Raw genomic sequence first — 21986 nt, 5'->3', positions numbered from 1 at the left:
GTCCGTCAACGTCTGTAAATCAAACCTGGAACCCAACGACGAGTTAACATCTTAAAACCAAATTCCGATATCACATAACTCAAAACCCGAACCCATAATCCAATCAAACGAACTCAACACAAATCCAATTAACCGGAACCGTCCTAACACAACAACGATCCCAACATATCAAACCGAGGCTCAGAGATATCATCCACAAAACAGACCAACCAAAAAAACCAAAACAAGTCACACGGCCAACTAGCACTCAAAGACAACATCATCACAACCCACGGCCAAGAAAACCACACGGCCAAACAACATACTCAACCAAACAATTCAACATCTCAATATCATCATCATCACAGCCTCAAACACAGGTATAATCAAGCTCAGACAACATAACAAACCGAGCAATTGCACTGAAATCGAACCCGAAATCAAAAACCCCCAATTCAAACCCTAGTTCATCATTTTCGGATAAATTGAGTCCAAAACAAGAAATCCGAAACCAATCTTCAAATTCAAGTCACAAACATCATTAATCGAGTCTAATGAACAAATAAAACCAATCAATTTAACCGAAATCAACTCGGATTCGAAAATCCCCAATTTGGAATCTCAAACCCTAATTTCTCAGAAAAAGAAATCAATTTGGTTTAGCTTGTTCTTACCGAGATTCTCACGAATTCGGTGTCCTCGTCGCTCGATTGTGTGTTCCCGGCGTCTACTTCCTCGGCGGCGGTCACGGCGAGCTCGCGGCGGCGGTGTGTCGCTCGGTCTACGCGCGCGCGGTGGCTCAGCGGTCGGTGACGCGCGAAGGAGAGGAAGAGAGAGGAAGGCGAGTGAGAGGTGGCGGTGGTGACGTCGGGGCTCGGCGGTGCTGTTCTTCCTCGGGCCGGAGCGCGCGGTGGAGCTCGGTGCTGGGTGATGGCGCGCGAAGGAGAGGAAGAGAGAAGAAGATGAAGAACGAGGGTGGTGGCGGCGATCACGGGTTGGTGGCGATCGAACGGAGGCCGAGAGTTTTTCTCTTCTTTTTTTTTTCTGGTTTCCTCGTGTGGGTTTCGGCCGAGAGAGAGAAAAAAGTGAGGAAGAAGATGAAGATAGAGAAGAGAAAGAGAAATGAGGGAAGGAAAGAAAGAAGAAGAAAAGAGGATGAGGTGGCAGAAAGAGAGGCTAGGTGTCAGCTCCTCGTCGTGCCACGCGTGCATACGTGGACCAATCCCCTCCTGCCACAACTCTCTCAAATCAACCCCAGCTTCTCTTTTTCTTTCACTTTCGTCCTTCAAAATATTGCATATAAGTCCTTTCAAAATAAACTCTCACAATCCTGTCCTTAATTAATTAAAAATAATCTTGAAAAATAACCAAGAAAATTATTATCATTTCTCGTTATTTTGAATATATTTAAGGGATTTCGGAATTCATTTTTACTCTTGAGATTTTTAAATCTCCGAGTATGTTTCGAATAATAATATTGGATTACTCGAATATTCTCATTCCGAAATTTCATCGACCTTAAATATTATCATATTCCAAGATATTTAAAATTTAAGGACGTCTCATATGCAACAAGAATTTGAATTAAAACTCGTCCATTTTATTCAAATTCACAAGTCGAGCGGTTACAAAAGTTTATACATTACAACTCGCCTCCACAAAGAAGTTGTTGTGTTTTCTCTCACCATTCCCATCACTCTTCTTTTTTACTTCTTTTTTTCATTTTCTTTTTTCTCACTCTTTTTTGTCTCAGAGTTGCTTTCCTTTTTTCTATCTCCCTCGTTATCCTTTTCTTTTCCTTGGATCTGAACTCTTTCTCTCTTTTTGCAACTTCAACTGATCGTCATAGACTTGCCTCGGAGTAAGAGGTGTAAGGGTGATTGTGCGGTTCTTGTGCTTTGGAGAATACTTGTTGGTGTAACCGTCATGTGTCACCCTTCGGTCAAACTGCCTTGGCCTCCCCAAAAGTATATGACTCGCATCCATGGGCGCCACATTGAAAACAAGAGAGTCCTCATAACTTCCAATGTGAAAAGGAACAAGGACCTGCTTATTAACACATACCTCTCCACCGTCGTTGAGCCACTGAAGCTTGTAAGACGGTGGATGATTTGTTGTTGGCAATCCAAGCTTCTTCACCATAGCGACACTAGCAACGTTTGTGCAACTCCCAACATCGATGATCATGCTACACATCTTGTCACCTACATGACATCTAGTGTGGAATATGTTCTCTTGCTGTTCATCTTCTTGCCCAACTTGGGCGTTCATAACTCGTCGAGAGACCAACACAAGATCTGCAGGTGGGTGTATCTCTTCGTCAGACTTATCGCCATCATCCTCATCATCATCATCATCAATTACTACTTCTCATGTTGCAAGAATCAGCGTGTTCCTCTTGTTTGGGCATTGATTTGTGACATGTCCCAAGCCTTGACACTTGAAGCACTTGATGTCTCGATTCCTCTGAACAGGCCTCTCTTGCTTCCTTTGAACGTTTAAAGCATAAGGCGTTGTGGTTGGAGTCTTGGACGAGCTCGCCTTTTTTGAATCGCCTCGGGAAGTGAAGTTGTTTTTCTCATCTCCAATAAAATTCTTCTTCCATGAGGGCTGCTGTGGAAATCCATTTGCTATCAGGCTGCCCCTCGTCTTGAGCTAGTTCTCAATCTTGACGGCCAAGTGAACCAAATCCTCCATCTCGACATAATGTTGCAACTCCTCCTTGTCCTCTATGTCAGTGTTCAGCCCGTTGATAAATCTGGCCATGGTCGACTCGCGATCTTCCTCTATATTTGCTCGGATCATGGCAACCTCCATTTCGCGGTTGTACTCTGTAGGAATAGATCTAGGGTTGGAAAGTTTCTGTAATATACAAACTTTTGTAACGCTCGACTTGTGGATTTGAATAAAATAAACGAGCTTCCGTTTGTTACAATTATGTTTTGAGTGAATGATGGACGTATAAGTTTCTCGAGTTAATTTAAAATATATTAAGGTAAGGAGAAATCTCGGAATAAATAAAGGAATTATCGAGTTTATCTCGACTAATAAATTATTTCCGAGGAAATATTCCGGAAATTAATTTAAGAAATAAATTCTCAAGAACGAGAATTAATTCCGAGAAACCTTAAATATATTTTAATTAATTGAGAATGAACAAGAAAATTCTCGGTTCGAATCATATAATTATAATCCCTTCGGTTATGGGTTTAATTAAATAATTATATGAAGAGGACTTGGTTGTAATGATTTTCAAGGGACCCATTTGAAAGAAAACAAGGAAAAGAGGTTGGTTTGTGAATAATAGGATAAGGTTTGAGCTGCCACGTGGAAATCTTATCCTTCCTTTCCCTTATCTCTTTCGGCCACTCTCTCTCTCTTCTTCACGTGCACTATATATTCTCTTCTTCTCCTTCTTCACTCGCGCGAGCCACCTGCAAGAAGAAACAGAGAAAAAAAAAATTGACAACAACCACCGAGTCTCTCTCTCTCCGGCCGACCAACCACATCACCACCCCCTCATCCTCGTCCTTCTTCTTCCCCGCTCACCATCTTCGTGTGCCATCAACCCGAGCCTCGAGCTCCGTGCGCGCGCGCCTCGCCGAGGAAAGAAGAAGCGCCGTGAGTCCCGGGAGCTCCGGTGAGTGTCTCCGACGAGGAAAAGAGAAAGTTGACGGGTTGGGTAGCTCATTTCTTCCAGCAAGGTAAGGATTCTTCCATGGCTGATTTGAAGATTTTGGAGATTAGGGTTTGAGGAATTAATTTGGGGGTTTTTGATCCGAGATGAAATCTGAGATTTTGGTTGGTTTTGTTTGTTCTTTGAGCTTGGTTGTTGTTGATTATGAGATGAATTTGATGATTGAACTCGTTTTCTTGTGTGGTTTGATTTTGGACGAAATCTGAGAGTAAACGGATGTGGACAGATCAGTACCGGTTTAATTTGGATTTGTTGATATTTTTCCTGAATAGTAGACGTTATGGGCTTTCTAAAATGACCAAGAACATTAAAATCCATTGAGTATTGATCTAGTTATGAATTTTTGAAGTTGTTGGTTTTAAGCTGTGAACTGAAAATTTCCAGATCAGCGACCCGATATTACGGGCTGTTTTTGAGATAGCTATTCTGGTCATATGTAGGCTTATAATATATCGTTAGAAAGGTACGGAAGTTAGTTACGTTCTGAAACTGGAATCGTTGGATTTCGAGCTGTATAGCTCGAGTTATGATGCAATTTTTAGTCGCTGTTCAAACCAGTCCGATTATGTGCAAATTTTGATTATGGGTTTGAATCGGGGACTTGAGTCGAGATTGTGCAATTGTTTGTGTATGTTTGGTATCGATGAGAATATGTTGTGCCTTGTGTTTGAATATGGATACGAGTGTTTGCGCTCGTTTGGTTGTAGGATTGCTCGTTGTGTCTCCGGAATTGTTTGGTTGTGTGACTTGCTTGGGTCCGGATTTTGAATAGAGTATGTTTCCGGGCTCGTTGAATTGTCTCGAGGAATTTAATTTTGATTTCGGAAATTTATGGGAGCTTGGAATCATGAATTTGACTAGTTATCGGATTCCACGAAAGGGATTACAGAATTAGATGGACGAGCGGGAACCGACAGAGTCAAAGGCAACGAAGCAGGAATTTGAAGTTTCGAGGAAAGTGTTATCGATGTTAAAACTCGATTAACTCTTCCTTTGACGTTTCGACAAGTGTCAAGTATTCCGGAGAACGTGAAAAGCAAGACATCGCTGGAACTTGTCGAACTTTCTGTCGAGCTGTTCCAGGTAAGCGTGGAGACATAAGTCAACTACTTACCAAGGGAATAATCCTGTTTACGTGCATTTTCGTGTTAATAATAATAAAGAGTAGGAAAAGCCTTAAAAGACACAAACATTGAAGATTAAGGCTTCGGCCACTCTTTATGGAAAATTTTAGTAGGGTTTTTACTCATAGGTTCAAACGCTAACTTGAACCAGTCACGTTGCTACTTTGTTGTAGTTAGATCCCTCTGCTAACCATAGGCTTTGGCTAGATCTGAGGTGACAGGAGAGCAAGTTGGACTCTCGGATTCGAGCCGAGGGTAGAAGTACCAGGAGTCACGTCCTGGGTCTTCAACCTAAAACACTTAACGAGCATGAAAGGGAAACAATAATTCTTTCGGGATTTAACCCGAGACGCTCTCCTGTATATGCTTAGTTGTGTACTCTATACGCTAGAGTACCCAAAGATTAAAAACGTTGTCGGTGGTACCTACAAGTCACTGACTTGTATGAAGCGGATTTAGAAATCCGTGCGCTGAGTACTCTTTACACAATGGGTGAAGGTCGCGATTCGCGAGCTCATTGTGGGACTGGAGACTCGACGGTAGCTGATGCAGGCACCGTACGGCGGAATGGGTGAAGGTCGCGATTCGCGAGCTCATTGCCGTCAAGAGCCCAGTAGGCGCGGACGTCCTAATGAGAAGGAAATGGTACCACTAGTGGATCCCAGACAAAACGAAAACTCTAGGCCAGCGGAAGGCGGCTGCTCGAAGCCTGAAGTTGGTCTCTTGCCATTCCGGAGGTTAGAACAAAGAAATGTAGGACCTTGCGGAGTGACAAGTATTAGCTAGGATGTGATCACACATTATGCATGCTAGAGAATTAGCGGCAATGGCATCCTGCATTCTTATGGGATTATTTGCACGTCACATGGCTCTGCATTAGATGTTTTCTTTCATAGGTTAGACTCCCGCTTACTGAGTCAATCGACTCATAGCTTTATGACCCTTGGTAATGTAGATAAGGAAAAAGCTTGTAAGCGGAAAACGAGATCGAAGACCGAGACCGAGCACGTATTGCCTTGACCTATGGGCTATGGGGTTTCTTAACCGGGGGTTAGTATCTTTTGTTAAAACATTCCGGAATGTATTTGTATAGGAGTCGCTATAAGACTCTAAGTTATAAAAGCGAAAAATTTCCCCGGATTTTCGCAAACTATTTTAATATATATAAAAGTATTATGATCTATTGTTTAATATGTATGATATTGGAGTTGATCGGTCACGGCTCGTGGGCGAGCTGAAGCTCGCGGGTCGTGACAGTTTCATTACGCAGCATGCTCTTTCTTTGTTTGAAATAACGATCAATCCTTACAAGAAGAACTTTGAAGAGGAGAGATGTTGTAAGGTCATAGAAATAAGAAAGTGGCCACATTATAACAAGAAACGGTAACTTCCATAGCACGTAAATTTAGAAGATACGCCTAAAAAAACATATTATGCAGTTACTAAAACAAAGACTGGTACGTACGAGGTATAAATATAGGTTTCAAATAATTGCCAAGGCATGGCCTCATCACCTCACTCCAAATACTACCATTGTAAAATGCAAACAAAAGAACTATTCAAGGGGATGCTTACACAAACAAAAAAAAAATCTCCATTATCAATGCCGTTTTGGGATCAACATTCAGAACTACACATGGTTTGACCTAGGAATTGACCATATGACCGAACATGTGTTAAAAGGTGGTAGAGTCTCCATATTCGTCGTCCTCGGCTCGTCGAAAATTGGTTTCATCATCTTTCACCAGAGAAAACGAAGACTGCAAACTAAAGGAACGCGGAAGATTTTCTCTCGGCGCGCTCTCTGACGCACATTAGTTCGATTACTATTTAAGATGGGGTGTCTAAAACTCATCTCTAGTCAAATAAGATCGCGAGATCGTGTTGGATTGCGTCGCAAGGTCTTCGGATCAGCTAGCCTCTCGAGATTGTCAGATCGTCTTGCTTTGTAAGTTCGTGGATATGGTCCCGTGAATTTCTCAGTCTCACTGAGGGCTTCGTCAAGGACGCCGTTACACCTCGCAGGCTTTTCTGTATTAGTAAGGGGTCTGTCGGGGATGCCATTTACTCCTCTCACTGAGGAGACCATCGGGGACATTGTTATGCTTCGTGGGCTTCTCTGTCTTGCCAAGTTATCCGTCAAGGATGCCGTTACGCCTCATGAGTTTCCTTGTCTCGTCGAGAATTCTTTTGGAGACGCCGTTATGCCTCGTAGGCTTCTCTGTCTCGCCGAGGGGTCCATCGTTACGAAGTTCAGCAATGACTCGTCTGCTATCAGGAGTGTCACGAGGAGTATGAGGACTAGGGCTGTGTACTTGTCCATTGCTTATTGAAGACTAAATTACTCTAATCTTGTACTTCTTCTTTTTGTTTCTGTTTTCATAGGGGATACATGTTGCTAATGACGCCATTATATACGAATTGTTCATGCATGAATCCTTAATATTTATGGTATGTAGATTTAATTTCCTTCATTAATTTACATTCGGATCCTTGTTCCGGAAACCCAACTTCCATTCTCTTTCCTTTTTTGTTTGTAAACAGGTGTCCTTGTATATTATCAGGGTATATCTTTAGCAAGGATTCGATTGAGAACTATTTTGCATTAGTTGTATGCTTTGTGGGGTATCAAAATCACCATTACCCTTTTGTTTACTTAATTGCTCTAATAGTCTTTTTAACATTTCTATTTTTTTTCACTTAATTGCTCTAATAGTCCTTTAACATTTCTATTTGTCTTCAAAACCATTAAGGGGGACAAACGCTTACACAGACTCAAGAAATCTCTCAAATTTTGCATACGACATACCCTCATTTCTTTTCTCTCTTTTTTAATTGTTTGTAATTGGAGACGATCCTGTATGAATATGTTTTTGCTGCCCACAAATAGATATAAAATGATGAAAAATTAGTTGAACTAAGCCACTTCAAACGTTACAATTGTGATCTAGCCCACGTTTCGCACTAGTTTCAAATCTAGCCCAAAAAGATGACGTGTCAAAATTATAGGAAATGATAGTTACCAATATAACCTTCACTTGATTTTGTAAAGAAAAAAAACATTAGCCCACGTTTTTAAAATTTTTTGTCACATTATTTCAAAAATTTTAATTAATTTCCGGAAATTTTAATTTGTAGCTTTTTTATTTAATTAACGCACATATTTAAATCTAAATAGTTGACTTTCCTATTTTGCAGGCTAGTTTAATGGGAAGGAAAACAATATTGCTCGTGATATTTTTTAGGCTCTACAAGATGAAATTCGAATTCCCAGTTTTTAGGGATTATATTTTATTATGTTTTAATGTTAAATTTTGAAATATATCGCTCATTTAATCACGATATCAATTTGTTACGTACACTTTAATTTTTGTTTATTTTGAACTAATATGTAAATTAACATAAATAAACTACTCGTTAATTTTTGTTTATTTTGAACTAATCTGTAAATTAACATAAATAAACCGCAACTGAGATAATTTATATAAATAAACCAATTCAAATGAGATTTGAATAAAGAAGAGAAAGACTATTACATATGCATTTAATGACACACGTACTCATTAATTACTCAACAACTTTTAATATTATTTTGGAAAAAAAAAATTTCCTTTTAAAAATCAATACCGAATATATGTTCCTTCAATTAGTTACATTGACTAATTCAATCCCCTTCCTTTTATATTTACAATCACCTAATTAACAATTCTGAGATAAAATTACATAATTTGATAGGGGTAAATCAGGTATTTTATGTTCGTTTATTATGGTAAATGGCTAGATTGCAAAATTAACCAAACGTACGTTAGAAAGAAAAAATCATGTTTCATAATGGCTACGTTGCCAGTTTGCCATAAAATGATAGACTCACTTCAAGAATATTAAGTATTTCTTCACGGCAACCTAAAGTGATATATGAGTAAATCAACAAACAAAAACATTAGTGCTTACTCCTAAGTCTAATTTCTTATTATAAAACCTTTGACCCGAAATAATTAACAACACAAGATGAGTCAAAATTTATTTTATTTTATAATTTATTTTCTTTCTACTCTCACCATATTTTATGTCAAAATTAGAAATATAATTTTCTAAATTTATTTTATTTATATTAATGTTAAGAAAAATCCACACATGCAAGCGCACGTGTCGCCCAAATAATAAAGTGTATGAGAAGTACGAATATCGATCCCACGAGAACTAGTTATTATAAGGACTTCATTAGTTTGACACAAATTGATTGTAAACTGAATGTGTGATGGTTTTAAATCAACTAAAGAAAAACTTAAAATAAATAAAATAGCAAATAACACGAGTTTAATCAAATAGAAAACTAGGGTCACGACTTCACCACGAACTGACTACGTTGGCTATCCCTATTTTGTCTATTGTTGTCTTGTTTCTATGTTAATAATCTCACTCTTTCTAACATATTTACTAGTCTCTCTCAAATATTCTAACAAACTTATGCAATTGACGGATTGTTATCCTCTCGGCCTCTAATCGTATTAAATTCATTACACGCATGAAGAACAAGAATTCAAATGATTGCACTCTCGTCTAGAGTTTTCAACTAACCTAGGTCGATCATGATAACTATAGAAAAGGATGATAATTTACTCTCGTTCGAATAGAAAACAATCCTATACAATAATTCAAAGGTAGCAAATAATCCATGAATTAACAACAACAAGCACGGCCAATAATCAAGCAAACATAAATGGGAATGAACAATAGACAAAATTATAGAATCATCACGCATTGAGTATCGGCTCCGGATACATCGGAACCCATAAAAATGCGTGTCAACTCGGGATACATTGGAACCCCATAAAAATCTAGCCACTACAAGAATTCATAATTAAAGCTAAGAATAAAATATTAATCAAAAGCAAGAGACACTACTACAAATGTTGGATTATACAACCCACTTTCTACAACGCTTAACATAAGCGTTGTAGAAACTAGGGATTCTACAACGCTTAACATAAGCGTTGTAGAAACATAGTGTTTCTACAACGCTTATGGCTAAGCGTTGTAGAATCTCGGTGTTTCTACAACGCTTATGGATAAGCGTTGTAGAATCTGATGGTTTCTACAACGCTTAAAGCTAAGCGTTGTAGAAACTTAGTTATTCTACAACGCATGGTAAAAGCGTTGTAGAAGGATGGGCCTCGCCGCGGCACAATTTCAACATCGCCGCGGCGACACTTTCTACCACGCTTGTTACAAGCGTTGTAGAATCTATTCGCCGCGGCGATAAATATTTCTCGCCGCGGCGACATAATTTCGCCACGGCGAGGTGGATACCGTGGCCAAGCAGTTTTTTAAGAAACTGTCTCGCCGCGGCGACTGAGGAATCTCGCCGCGGCGAGACATTCCTACAACGGTTATAATATCCGTTGTAGGAACACCTCGCCGCGGCGAAGACATATGTTCGCCGCGGCGAGGGTTTTTAGGTTTTCACTATAAAAGACCGTTTTCAGTTTTTTTTCTCATTTTTTCCAATACCCACACACGAGACAACCATTTTCGGCCGCATCTCTCCAGTTTTTTCTTTCAAAATCCCTCGCCACGTCCTCGCCGCCCCAAAATCTCGCCGTCGCCTTGTCCTCGCCGCCAACTCTCTCTCGCCTTGTCCTCGCCGCCATTTTTCTCTCGCCGAGTCCTCGCCGTGCTTCCTCTCACGCCTCTCTCTCTCTCTCTCTTGCCGCCTCATTGTAAGGTATGATTTTTAAAGTTTTTTAAGGTGTATATTGCTTTAATTTCGTGTTGTTGATATGGATTTCTTGTTGTTTACCCGAATTGCATATAGTTTGATTTTTTTAATTCACAAATTTAGGGTTTTGTTTGATTTTCTCTTTTTAGAACAAGAAATTAGGGTTTAGGTTAGTGGAATTTGAATGAGTGAATTTAGGTTAGTGGAATTTGAATGAGTGAATTTAGTGAAATTAGGGTTTTGTTGATATGAATGAATTTGAATGAGAATTTGAGTTAAATTGAAATGTCCGGATTGTGTTTGACATATTGTTACATAGGTTAGTGGTTAAAATGGTTATGTATATTAATGTTGAGATTGAATTGTTTATGAATTTGTGATTGATCGAATTGTTCATGAATTTGTGATTGGTCGAATTGTTTATGAATTATTTGTGATTGTTGGAATTGTTTTAATTTGTCATGTTTAAATATATATTCTTGGAATTGATATATAATTTGTTATATGTTAATTGTAGAATTGTTTATGATTATGTTTTGTAGGAGCTTGAAAATGCGTCGAACTAAAAACACGGCCTCCAAGGCTCCGAGCTCTTCCAGAGGTCAGAGTAAAGGAAAAAGCAAGCGACCTCGTCAACAGTCTCCCGAAGAGGAATACAACTCGAGTATCTTTACTAGCAAGGTCGCGGAGGAACGCTACGACAAAATCTTGCCGCGTAACATTATCCATGAGAGAGGATTCAATGTAAGCAATACGTCGGATATAGGAAAGCTAATCCGCAACAGCATAGTTGGTCATGATTGGGGGAGGTACTGTGTTGTACCCGAGTTCGATTCGAACGTCAACTTCGTGTACGAATTCTACGCAAACTTGCCGGACTCCCAAGGTGATGTTGTGACGGTCCGTGGGAAACCGGTCGATATGAGTGTCGAAGCTATCAACGATCTTCTTGGGACCCCAGATGTGCCTTTCGAGAACGAGGGCTATCGAGAATGGCTAAGAAGTTGCAGCCATGAGGAGATGTCGCGGGTGTTGTGCATTCCGGGAGAGGATTGGGTCACTGAAAAAGGAAAAAGGGTACTCAAGCGTGACCAACTCACCAGGATCGCTAAAGCGTGGATTTACTTTGTTTGCGCTCGTCTCTATCCGATCAAGCACTTCACCACTCTCGACGAGGATCGTATCCAGGTGTTGTTCTGTACTTCAATCACCGAAGAAGATTGGATAGCATTTGTTGAGTATAGACGAACCGAAATGTTCAAACAAACATCGGAACATGGGAAATCAAATATCGGAAAAAGTGTGTACAAATCTCGAACGGGCCGAAATGGATATCGAAAGCTTGATCAAGAAAAGGTTAGATTCATTTTTTTCTTTTAGTTATTTCAAATGTTGCAATTATTTTTTAATTTATTATATAATTACTTCTTACTAGCATGACGAAACGGGGGAATGGCCTACGAAAGAGGAACTTTGGATTGACTCGCGAATGAAAGACGTAGATAACTACAAGGATGAGAAAGACAAATTGATGGGAGAAAAAATCGTAAGTTCTTTACCTTTGTTATAACAATTAACCTTGTAATTTTATTTTCAAATAATTTTATGTGTAGAAAACGTAATCACAACAAGCATCGCAAGGGACATGGTTGCCGGAATCGGGAAAGAGTGTTTTGCAAGAAGCTTTGGGAACGTCGCGAGTTTGCGGTCAATCCAAACACACGTCGCGTTTTAAGTACTTTGTTCCTCCAACGCCCAACGAAGAAGTAATGAAGATGCGTCGGGAAATGAGCGAGTTAAAGTCTTTGGTGATGTAGGCCTTCGGTGGAAATGGTAGCATTAATATCGAGTCGCCTAGTGTCGAGCAAGTGGAAGAGAATCTCAACGCGAAGGTTGTTGATGATAAAAAGATGGCAAATGTTGAAGAACACGTCAATGAAGCGGTCTCTTTAGGTAGGTTTAATTTTTTTTTATCTATTTATTAAAGATAAATGTTTTGGTATTAAGTTATTGATAAAATTCTTGATTCGCTTAGAACACGACGATGTTGATGATCGTCCGAAGATCGATCCTATCATTGTTGATGATCGTCCGAAGATCGATCCTATTGTTGTGGAAAAATCCAATAGTGTTCGTGCTAGTTGCTCTTTGAATCCAACCAAGCCGGTGACACCGAGTTCGGATGAAAGCGTCGAGTGTCTTCTTTTCATTGATGACACCGAGTTCGGAGGCACAATTCATGTTGCAAATGGGCGAGCGTACATGAATGGAGGCGTAGTTCATTTCTCACCTTTGGAGGAAGGAAATTTAGGCGTGGCCGTTTTGGGGGTTTTGATTAAAAAAGCAAAATTGCCAATTCCCACCGAAGAAGCTCAAACCATTGAAGATGCTATAGGCGGGTTTGTCTCGTGGCCGAAGAGACTCATGGAAATGGACACGGGAATAGAGATTCGCGGTCCGGTTGTCAAACAACTCTCAAAGCTCGGTTTTGAGAGTGAAGCTAGCATCGATGATGCTAAGAAGATTCCGTACAAGGTGATTAATCCCAAGTATCGATTGCTCGCTCAACATGCCAACAAAGTAATGTTACCGGAAGGGGATGTGATTATGGTCAATGTTAGTCCAAGTCTCGCGGCTATCCCGATTCCGGTGTCCTTTGAAGACATTTCTGATTTTTTGCAATACTTGGAAATTGGCGCGGGGAGCATAACGGTTTATATGGAGTAAGAGTTTTCTTTATATGCGTTTTTTAATATCAATATTCAATATTTAGTGTTTTGATCAACTAAATATTTGTTTGTCATAGCTATCTACGCTCGAGGCTAGAAAATGCGAAGAAGACTCGAAATTATTGTTCTATAAATCCGAGCTTAAGTTCGTATATCGAAAATGACGACGAGGAGGCTTATTTGTCAAAACGAGTCAAGGACGTTGGAAACGTGGTACGAGATTGCAAATTTGGTGAATTAGTTTTGATGCCGTATAACAAAGGTGCGCATTGGATGCTCGTTGTCCTCGACCTTTGGAGAAATAACGCTATGTTCTTTGACCCGTTGAGAAATAAAATTCTAATCGATTTAAATTGATTGATAAAAAGGTAGTATTTTGATTTCTTAAATAATTTTTATTATAAATCGTTCTAGATGTGTTTTCTCTTATAATCTCCGTGTTATATAGGGTTCTTGTTGATTTCAAGCTCGAGCATCAAAACGCCCATAGTAACGGGCAATCAACGTACATCAAGGCTTGGGACGCTCCGAGACAAACGGGAAACACGGAATGCGGGTATTTTGTGATTTCTTATATGCGTGATATAGTCGTAGGAGGTGTAGGAAAATTAGAAAATAATAAATCCTATACAAAGGACGATTTAGAGAGAGTTAGGGAAGAATGGGTAAGTTATGTACAAACATTTATTAACTGTGATGATTAGCTAGTTTTTTTTATTGAATTATGGATTGGTTGTAGATGTATATATTAGATTTTGAATGTTTTAAAGATGAGGATATTTGAAGATGAATGTATATATTAGATATTTTTTTGTATTGAAGATTATTTTCAGGTGCTAGTATCGTGTAAAAACAGATTTTGGATTGAAAATAAATTATTCTCGCCGCGGCGAACTATACTTCTCGCCGCGGCAAGTAATTCGAGCCGCGGCGGGAAATATTATTCGCCGCGGCGAGAAAAGATACCGAGAGCAGGCAAATTAGAAATCTTAGTCTCGCCGTGGCGAGTTTTAAAAAAAAATTCATCGCCTTCCTACAACGCATAATTATCCATTGTAGAATAATCTCGCCGCGGCTAAGATTTGACGTCGCCGCGGCGAAGTGTAATATTCGCCGCGGCGAGTTGATTCGACAACGCTTGACAATCCGTTGTAGAATGTTGTTGTCAATGGTGCCCACAAGAAGAGTAGTAGTGTCTATTTATGTACATTTGATGTCATATAGTCTTACGAAGACTCTTGCTTGTAACTATTCATTCATTAATAAAAAGTTGAAACGTTCATTCAATCTTCCTTGTCTGAATCTTTATGATAAAACCTTAGTCTTTTAGTCCATAAATAAACTTAACAACTTACGAAGAGACAAATGTAGATTTGCATGAACAAACTCTTCGTAGTTTGCTTAAAACGATATATTCGCAATCTTAGGGTCAAAGGACTATTGACCTCAGTATGATTGTTAGAAGGATCTATGATGTCTGGTTATGAGGCATTGAGAGTTGGGGACTCTATAGTTCTTCTAGGTATCTTCCGAAGGTACTGAATTGACCAGTGCACTTCTAGAGACAATATAAGAACAAACCATTTAACCTCTTATGTCTTGAAGTCACTATGTATGAATTGCATCATGCTTACCTTAATCCTGAAATGAGACATGCCATTTCACACCTTAGTATTCTCATTTGAGAAAGTCAAAGTTCGGACTCACTATGTGATTCCGAACAAGGCCTATTGGTGAAGTACTAAGTTGTGAGTCTGTCATGAGTAACTTTGTGAAGTTCTCATAGATATGGAATTCATGTACAAGATTGCTGAAATGCAATGTATGTCACCTCATGCTTTGTTCCTTGGAGTGTGAATAAATGAACTGGCCAGTGTCCAAATTGAGTCCTGACTCTTTTGGATGAAACAATGTGACTTGTTAGCTCCTCGGCAATACATTGTTTCTAACTTATTCACAAGCGACAAAGGAGTTGAGGAAATAACAGCTAGAAGGGTAAAATGGTAATTTAGTAAATCTCGACTAGCTGATGACATTCATGAAGGGTAGCATAGATAATATTCAGTGGATCCGCTCATCATAATTAGGTCGAATTCTTGAGTAGAAAATAAATTCATTTGAACCGAGAGATTTTCAGTGTCACCTCTTTAGTGGAGTCAGTTGGCATTAAGCTAAACTTGGAAAAGGTTTGTGAACTTTTGAGTCCAAGTGTTTAGTTCAAGCTTTGTTCATTTGGGTCCATGAGGTCACTGTCACGAATCACATCGATAGGAATAGTTAAACTGGAAGCTAAGTCAAAACAAGAACGAAAATAGTTAAAAGGGTATTTTTGTCTTTTGAGACAAATGATGAAATGAATGTCAATAAATTTTTTGACAAGTTCATTTGATGACTTAATGTCACTCGGCCATGACTTGATCATTGGGCCTTGTGAATTAATTTCATTTCATAAGAATTTTATTGAAAATTCTTAATGGGCCTTTTTCATTTTGTCATGAACAAATGGAAAAGCTTCTAGAAGGCCTTTCTAAAGCATAATAGGCGCCCACTACCCAAAGAGAAAGAGAGTTCCTTTTGTGCATCAATGTATGAAGATACTTGCCAAAAGAAAAAGAGGAAACAAATTTCCTATTCAAGGCAATGGGAATTTCGACCAAGACAAGTCAAGGGAGAAGAAAAATAAAAGAGGAAACAAATCCAAGGTGTCATGAAGGCTTATGTGGCCGTGTGACTTGGATAGGAATGGGAAATAAAGGGTTGCTCATAAAGGCTTGGAAAATAAGAGGAAACTACTTCTTTCCAAGGCCAACCCTTCTCCTATAAATAGGACCCTCATTCCCCTCATTTTATTCATTCCACATAAGTTAGAGATTGAGAGCTTCTCTCTCTAGAACTTGTGGTTGCCGCCCCTCTTCTCTCTCTCTCTAAGTTTATTTTCGATTTTTCTTGTTTTGGCACCTAGGTCCTCACTCGACCTAGTGTTTAGCTCTGCGACTTCAAGACTCGTTCTTAAGTCGTAGTGTTTAAAAGTGCCCACTCACTGATTCCTTTTATTTCGAGTGATTTAGTGATAGAAACTATCGTGGTTGCTCGAGGTGCCGAGGAAAGAAAGAGAGATGTGCTGCGAGGGGAGACGAGCGTTGCAAACTTTCCAAAAGCTTCTCAAAGTTCAAGCTTCAAGAAAGGTTAGTAAACTTCTTAGCTCATATTAGTTTTAATTACATGTACTTGCACTTTGTCTAGGTTAGTAAAAACTGTTTTTACTTGTAAAAGAAAATTTTTAAAATTCCGCCGCTTCCCGAAGCGTTAATTATTTTCTTAAACCCTAGATCGATTCCAACAAATGTTGTCGCCGCGGCTTGGAACGTACCTCGCCACGGCAAATAACTCGCCGCGGCGACGTATATTTCTCGCCGCGGCGAAGTGATTCTACAACGGATTGAAGATCCGTTGTAGAATATGTCGCCGCGGCGAGAATTATACTTCGCCGCGGCGAGATGTTTGAAAATATTTAAAAATTACACAATGGATTCTAACCGTTGTAGAAGCTTCTACAACGCTTAAAAATCCGTTGTAGAATCTTAGTTTCTACAACGGATAATTAAGCGTTGTAGAAAGCTGTTGGATTGTACAACGGATTTTTAAGCGTTGTAGAAGCTTCTACAACGCAGGATTCTACAACGCTTAAGAAGCGTTGTAGAATCATTCTACAACTGTTTTTAAGCGTTGTAGAATCCTAGTTTTGTAGTAGTGAGAACAAACAATAAAAAAAAACGGATTCATATTAAATAAAAAAATATATGTTTAGCAATATTTTAAAGCAACAAAATAAATAAAAAGGGAAGAATAAAGAAGAAAGACTTAATTTGGAGAAGAAGAACTCGTCGGGGTGTCAATTCCGTTAAGAATCCACTTTTTCCTCTAAAACCTCTTTACTAGCCAAACACTAGCGAAAAAGTAAAAAGAAAGGAAATATGTGTTATTATGTTACAAATGTCGAGTATATATTTTTGGGGCCATATGGGCCATTAAATGGGATCTAATGGACTATATTCGCTAAAGAACGAGAAATTTTTGTCGCATTAGCGTCGACCGCGCCGTGCTAAAGATTCATCGGACTGCGCTCAACAACGTGATACATCGAGCTCTGCTTCAGCCATCTCACTGGGTGGAGGTTGACTTTATGACTCCCGAAGTTGATGCCATTGAAAATATACCGTTTCGCTCCGTTTTGACTCATGCGAGCTTAGAGTTAGCTCCATTGAAACTTGAAACTCTCATGAAAACCTCAAAATAACTGTCAATACACTTAATAATGAGCTAGATTTAAGCCGAAAAGAGTGGATTCCTACGTAAGAAACAAACTCATAAGATACCCAAAACTTAAACCTTTGCTTCTCCTCAAGCAACAAATTAAATTAGACAATAAATGATAAACGGACCATATAAGTTACACTAAAAACGAACAAGTCTCAAAGTCGAAGAGCTAAAAACGCTAGGTCAAATGAGGACCTAGGTGCCAAAACAAAAACGAAAAGAACTTAGAGAGAGAAGGAGAGAGGGGCAGCCAAGCTAGAGAGAGAAGCTCTCAATCTCTAAGACTTTGGATGAATGAAATGTGAAGAATGAGGCCCCTATTTATAGGAAAGGCTTTACCTTCAACAATGTAGTTTCCTCTTATATAGAATATCACATATTCATGAGCAAATATTGCCTTATTCCTTCATGAGTCACACGTCCAAGGGAGCCTTTTAGAAGGCTTGGATTTGTTTCCTCTTTTGTTCCATTGCCTTGCCTTGACTTGTTTGGCCGAATTCCCTTATGCCATGCATAGGAAATTTATTCCTCTTTTTCTTTTGGCAAGTATCTTGATACATTTATGCACAAAATATTCTCTCTTTCTTTGGGTGATGGGCGCCCAAGAGGCTCTCTTGAAGGGGCTTCTAGAAGCTTCTTCATTTGTTCATGACAACATGAAAAAGGCCCATTAAGAATTTTCAATAAAATTCTTTGAAATGAAATTCATCTACAAGACCTAATTAATTCAAACTTGGCCGAGTGGTTTTGAGTCATCAAATGACCTTGTCAACAAATTTATTGACATTCATTTCATCCTATGTCCAAAAAGACAAAAATACCCTTTTGACAATTTTCGTAAAATTTGTCTCTTTCTTGTTTTGACTTAGCTTCTAGTTTAACTATTCCTACTCGATATGATTTGTGATATTGACCTCATGGATCCAAATGAACAAACCTTGAGCTAAATACTTGAACTCAAAAGTTTACAAACTTTTTCAAAGTTTAGCTTATGTCAATTGACTCCACTAAAAAGTTGACACTGAAAATCTCTCGGTTCAAATGAATTTATTTTCTACTCAAGAATTCAACCTAATTTTAATGAGTGGATCCACATAATATTATCAATGTTTACCCTTCATGAATATCATCAGCTACTCGGGATTTACAAAATTACCATTTTACCCTTCTAGCTGTTATTTCCTCAACTCCTTTGTTGCTTGTGAATAAGTTAGAAACAATGTATTGACGAGGAGTTAACAAGTCACATTGTTTCATCCAAAAGAGTCAAGTCTCGATTTGGACACTGGCCAGTTCATTTATTCACACTCCAAGGAACAAAAGGTTATATACATTGCATTTCAGCAATCTTGTACATGAATTTCATATCTATGAGATCTTCACAAAGTTACTCATGACATTCTCACAACTTAGTACTTCGCCAATAGGCCCTGTTCAGAATCACATAGTGAGTCCGAACTCTGACTTTCTCAAATGAGAATACGTAAGCTGTGAAATGGCATGTCTAATTTCAGGATTAAGGCACGATGCAATTCATACGTAGTGACTTCGAGACATAAGAGATTAAATGGTTTGTTCTTATCTTGTCTCTAGAAGTGCAGTGGTCAATTCAGTACCTTTGGAACATACCTAGAAGAACTATAGAGTCTCCAACTCTCAATGCTCCATAACTAGACATCATAGATTCTCCTAACAATCGTACTGAGGTCAATAGTCCTTTGACCCTTAGATTGCGAATATATCGTTTTAAGAAAACTACGAAGAGTTTGTTCATGCAAATCTACATTTGTCACTTCGTAAGTTGTTAGGTTTGTTTATGGACTAAAGACTAATGTTTTATCATAAAGCTTGAAACAGACAAGGAAGAATGAATGAACGTTTCAACTTTTTATTATTGAATAAGCAATTACAAGCAAGAGTCTTCGTGAAACTTTATTACATCAAATGTACAAAATAAAGACTACAACTCTTCTTGTGGGCACCGTTGACAATACTTAACACCAGTGTCAAGTGTTAGTTAAATGCCTCAACCTATCAAAAATTTATTAACCTGAGTCAATTGACAAATGAAATAAACGACAAAAGATTGACTAAGCGGCCATTGCAACACGTTCCCGTTCAAGATTCCCCGTGTGTGTTTGTAGAATATGTCACGAAATAGAGAGTAGTTCGTTCGAAAGTTCATTCATGTCTTCTAATGTGAAATGCTCAAAATAAATTAGATATGCATGAATCGAACACCATAATGCTTTTCTCCAGTCACTCTCCACTAATGCAATACACTTGCCTCGGAAATCAATTGGACGGCTTGTAATGTTAGGCTAGGGTTAACGGTAATTTAGGAAATCAATTCTCACCGAAAATCTTAAACCCTCACATGTTTTTTTTACTCAACTTTTCCACGTTCATGGCACAAAGTATCGCCTCTCGAGAACGTTTCCTTTTTCCGACTCTTTATTTCTTAATGCCCCCCCTAGATTAAACTTCGACTGAACATCGATCTAGTCTCTATAACTAATGTCACTGAACGCCACACCAAACACTATAAATAAAAAAAAACAACAATAATATACACTCTTTTTTTTTGTAATTTAATTTTCTTTCTTTCTTTTTCTCTTTTTTCTATTTTTTCTTGGTCTTTTTTTTTTCTTTTCTTTGATACAAACAATAAAAATGAAAACAAACAATCACCAAAGTGGTGACTAATTAACTATGAAACACATAGAAACTAATCAAACAAAATACAAAATAGATCACAAAAATTCACTCAAAATGCCGCTCAAGATTCGCTAAGTTAACGGGAGTCTTTGAGGGATTTCAAACATTATCGGCTAGTATTTTACTCACTTGGATTGAAAAAGGGAAAATTTCTCGGCTTCTTTCAAAAGGGTGCTTAATGAGAGTAGTACGAGTCAGATTTTTTGGCTCTGGTCGGTCCAAATGAAAGCCTATATAATTTTTTCTAGGTTCATGTCAAGTCATTTCACCTCGAAGAGGGCTAGAGTGATTCTTACTGTTTGTGAGCTAAAAGACAGTTAAAAAAATGATCGAACTAGTAAGAGACTCCTCAAAACCCCGTGACGTGTGCATAATAGATAAAAATCAACCAAAACCGTGCTTCTCAAACCACTAGTCAATCAAAATGACGCACAAAAAATTTCAAAATTGACTCAAACTAGATTTCTTCCAAAAAAATGATATCATAGACAATCGACATGAAAAAAACACTTAAACACACCTACTAACAAGAATCACCAAAAAAAAAATTAAGAAAATAAAAATAAATAAAAACAATATAATCTAACAAGAGTTTTCCACAAAGCAGTTCATCCCCCCAAACTTAATATATTGTCCTCAATGTAGAGCCATAAAAAAATATGCGAGAAATAAAACTTACCTCGCGGGGGTGGTCGAACGCCCCTACACGTCGCCTCTACGCTAAGGCGGTGGTGGATCTTCTTTTTCATCGCCGCGCTCAATATCTCCAATCTTCCTCCATCTCTCTTTGAAATGTGTGTTGGCCATTTGCCTAGCCATGGTTTGACCAGAGCCTTTGATGTAGGCGAGCTCCTCGAGGTTGGCGTGGGCCTCATCTTCGGTCTTATGAAAGAATGACCTTCCCGAACCGATGTTAATGAGGATGCGAGACGTGGAGAGAGGCCTCCGCATAATATTTGCACCATCATCCACCCTTGGATTTCGTGGTTGGCCCAATTTCGCTCGAGCTCTTTGGAGCGCGCTCATGCTTTGTAAAGAGACTCCGTTTGTGTTGCGTGAACGAGTAGATCTCGTTGCATTTTCGTGCATCTTCTCGAAGGCGAAAAAATTGGAGATGAACTTCGTGCGCAAATCCGCCCATTGATGGAGCCCGACGGAAGAGAGTAGAGCTAAGCTTTGGCATACTCTTGTAGAGAGAACAAGAAGAGGCGGAGGGGGATAGTTTCATCAGAGATGGTGTGGAGCTTGAATGTGTTGCTTATCTCGACGAAGTTCGTGATATGGTCTTGGGGATCTTCTGTGCGCAAGCCCACGAATTAAGCTTGTTGAACCATGTAGATTACGCCCATCTTGATCTCGAAATTTTTATTTTCTGCAATGACCTGGAGAACAAAGCCCAATTGTGTCGTGTTGTCCGGCGGCAAGCCATACTCGAAAAGAGTCTTTGTTGCCACGTTGTCCCCTATGTCTTTTCAATCACGGGATGTAATGGAAAAAATGTCGATGGACCCTCATGTCGCATGCACATTCAAAAGATAGGTGTGACACAAAAGTTAAAAAACAAAAAATAAAAGAAATAAAATTGCAATGGCAAACTATTTATATCGTTAAAATTAAATTAATAAAAGGCAACCTCGCCAAAACCTTGTCGCGAAAAATTCACACACGCAAAAGCACTTGTCGCCCAATTAATATAGTGTCCG

At 38.8% G+C, this 21986-nt stretch overlaps 1 long non-coding RNA gene across 3 annotated transcripts in view; it reads left to right on the top strand.

Moving 5' to 3' along the window:
• Window positions 1-3370: 3370 nt before the first annotated feature.
• LOC149390477 (uncharacterized) overlaps window positions 3371-21986 on the top strand; it is a 91626-nt gene continuing 73010 nt past the window's right edge. The window contains exons 1-2 of one of the 3 annotated variants that reach the window (XR_016300150.1): window positions 3371-3683; window positions 5756-5987. This is a non-coding gene — a long non-coding RNA (uncharacterized LOC149390477). Of the gene's footprint in view, window positions 3684-4556; window positions 4760-5755; window positions 5988-21986 lie in introns of those variants that run through there. The other 2 variants (XR_016300151.1, XR_016300149.1) reach the window with 2 other exon arrangements.

This window comes from Urtica dioica, chromosome 7, assembly GCF_054948205.1.
Source record: "Urtica dioica subsp. dioica isolate 48M chromosome 7, U.dioica_male_clone48M_v1_H2, whole genome shotgun sequence".
Classification (NCBI taxonomy): Eukaryota; Viridiplantae; Streptophyta; class Magnoliopsida; order Rosales; family Urticaceae; genus Urtica; species Urtica dioica.
This window is presented reverse-complemented; position numbering and strand designations above follow the sequence as displayed.